Raw genomic sequence first — 3,197 nt, 5'->3', positions numbered from 1 at the left:
TAAGGCTGTACACCACCTTGGAGTTAAATAGATGAAGCTGTTCAAAACTTGAAGTGTTCTTCCAACAAGTGAATCCCTTCTCCCAGATCCTGTCTAGCCAACCAACATGCCAAAGGGATCAATCTCTCTAAAGTCTGACTCGTTTGGAGCCCCCTGGTTGGGGGGTTCTAGTGTAGAGAACCTAAGGGTTTAGTGACTTGCCATGACCTAATTAAATCCTTTTTTGATTGAACAGGGTGTGAATAAATAAGAACCTGGCCAATCAGTTCCATACACCTGGTCTTACCAAGGATGATTCATGGCACTGTTTCCCAAGGTGTGGTGCAGAGACTAGAGAAAGGGATCACGTATGCACAGGAAGTAAAGACCAAACAGACATGTCTTCAGTGCCTCTCTTAGCTCTCTAGCACTGCTGAAGCGAAAACTCCACAACTCTCAGGCTTTAAAGAGCAGCAATGTATCGCATCATAGTCCTGGAGAGGAACCTCTTAATTCCTTGGTGGGTTTGACCTGTATGGTATTCTCACGTAGCATCTGCCTTCCCACAGTGTGTGCATTTCTCTGCCTACTCTGGGCTTCCTATAACTCAGAAGCAATGTGACTTTGAACCTGTCCTAGTCTGCTATGATCTCATTAATATGACAAACAACAAAACCTATTTCCAGACAGGATCACATCTATAGGGACAAAAATATTTCACACATATTTGGGGACTGGGAGTATACTTTTACACTAATAACAGTGTCCTCTCCTCTCTTCCTTGCTTTCTGTGAATCAGCTCATTGCAATGGCCTGCCTGCAGCCTCCGGATTTCTCTCCACATACTGTTTTCCATATTTGCACTCAATACATATGTGTTGCATTGGATGAGTTTAGCAAATAAATATATTTTCTCACCATTTAGGAGGCTGAAAGTCCAAACTCAGTGTGCTGGCTCTACCGCAGGGGTCGATCAACTTTAGAGACAGAAGAGCCAATCCTGTCTCTCAGCACAATTTACAGATTCTTTGAGTGTCATAGATCTGTTTTTTCAAACAAATTAAATCACCATTATTTAAACAATATCCTTTCATTTTTTTTCAGTTTTATTCAGCCAGGTGTATGTACCCAAAGAGTTGCATACGGCTTGGAAGCCACACTTTGCTGACTCCTGCTCTAGGGGAAGGTGTTTTATCTCTGTTGGTTCTGGGAGGAAGTCCTTGTCTCTTTTTTAGTTTTGTTTTTCTAGGTCTTCGTCTCTTCACCATGGGTCCTGCTATCAGTCTTCCCCCAGCCCTCTTCAGCCCCTTTGTTTAATCACTTATGTCTCAAAAGATGGACTCAAGGTATACACTGCAAAAATCAAGACAACCCACTCCCAAATTGGATTAGGGTTTTCAGCATATATGAGGGAGCTTCAGAAAGTTCACGAAAAAGTTTTATTGTTTCTTAATTCCATTTTTCCATAAACTTTTTGAAGTTCCCTCATATTTGGGGGGTGGGCGTAATACAATGCATCCCACTGGGCAAACAGGCTAGGAATGGGATGAGATCAGGGAAGGCCATGGCAGATGGGGGCTGCCCTTGAGAAATGTGGCTGGGAGTACTTGTCACTACACCATCAGAGAAGGGCTGTAACCCGGTGCGTTGTTGTTCTTAGGTGCCACCCAGTCAGTGCCAACTCAGCCACCCTGTGCACAACGGAAGGAAGCCCTGCCTGGTCCCGTGTCATCCTCACAATTGTTCCTGTGCCTGAGCCACAGTGTCAAGCCATCTCATTCAGGGCCTTCTTTTTATTTTTATTGCCCCTCTACTTGACCAAGCATGATATCCCTTTCTAGGGTGGGGTCTCTCCTCAAAACAGGTCCAAAGTACATGAGCCTAAGTTTTAACACCCTTGCCTCAAAGGAGCATTCTGGCGGTAATTTTTCCAAGACAGATTTGTTTGTTTATTTGGCAGTTCATGGTACTTTGAATATTCGTCACCAGCAACATAGTCCAAATGCATTCATTTTGCAGTCTTCCTTAGTCAATGTACAACTTTCACATGCATATGAGGCCATTGAAAATACCATGGCCTGGGTCAGGCTCACCTTAGTCCTCAAAGTAATAGCCTTGCTGACAGCACGTTAAAGAGGGATTTGCAGCTGATTGACCCAATGCCATGCATCCCTTTATCTCCTGACTGCTGCTTCCATGAGCACTGATTGTGGGTCCAAACCAGACAAAATCCTTGACAGCTTCAACGTTTTCTCTGTTTATTGTGATGTTACCAGTTGTGAGGATTTTTATTTTCATTACATTGAGTTGTCATCCATACTGAAGGCTGCAATCCTTGATCTTCATCAGCAAGTGCGTCAAGTCCTCCTCACTTTCAGCGAGCAAGGCTGTGTCATCTGCCAGTCGCAGGCTGCGAATAAGCCTTTCTCCGAAACTGATGCTGCCTTCCTCAGATAATCCAGTTTCTCTGACTTTTTGCTCAGCATACAGCTTGAACAAGTATGGTAAGAAGACATGACCCTGAAGTCCACCTTCCCTGATATTAAACCAGGCAGTATTCCCTTGTCCTGTTTGCAAAACTACCTCCTCATCCACATACAAGTTCCGCAGGAATACAATGAATGTTCTGGAAATCCTATTATCCTCAGGACTACCCATAAAATTTTTGTGCTCTACAAGGTTGAAAGCCTCTGCATAATCAATAAGACACAAATGATATCTTTCTGTTATTCTCTTCTTTGAACTATGGTCCATCTAACATCTGCAATTAATATCCCTTGTTCTATGTCCCCTTCTGAATCTGGCCTGCGCCTCTGGCAGTTTCCTGTTAATGCATGGCTGCAAACTTTGGTGGACGATCTTCAGCAAAATTTTACTGGCATGTGATATAAATTATATTCTTTCCTAATTTGAGTATTCTATTAGCTCACCGTTCTTTGGAATGGATATGAATATGGATCTTTCAATCAGTTGGCCAAGTAGCAGTCTTCCAAATTTCTTGGCATAGGTGAGTGAGTACTTCCAGTGCTTCATCCGCTTGTTGAAACATTTCTGTTGGTATTCCATCCATTCATGGACCTTGTTTTTGCCCGATGCTTTCTGTGCTGCTTGAACTTCTTCCATCAGCACTATTGGTTCTTGCTCATGTACTACCTCTTGAAATGGTTGAATGTCTATTAGTTCTTTTTGCTCTAGCGGCTCTACTCTTTCCATCTTAT

The sequence above is a fragment of the Echinops telfairi genome, unplaced genomic scaffold (genome assembly GCF_000313985.2).
Source record: "Echinops telfairi isolate 266 unplaced genomic scaffold, ASM31398v2 ScPeMD7_7472;HRSCAF=8510, whole genome shotgun sequence".
NCBI lineage: Eukaryota > Metazoa > Chordata > Mammalia > Afrosoricida > Tenrecidae > Echinops > Echinops telfairi.
The sequence above is the reverse complement of the archived record's forward strand: the minus strand, read 5'-3'. Positions refer to the sequence as shown.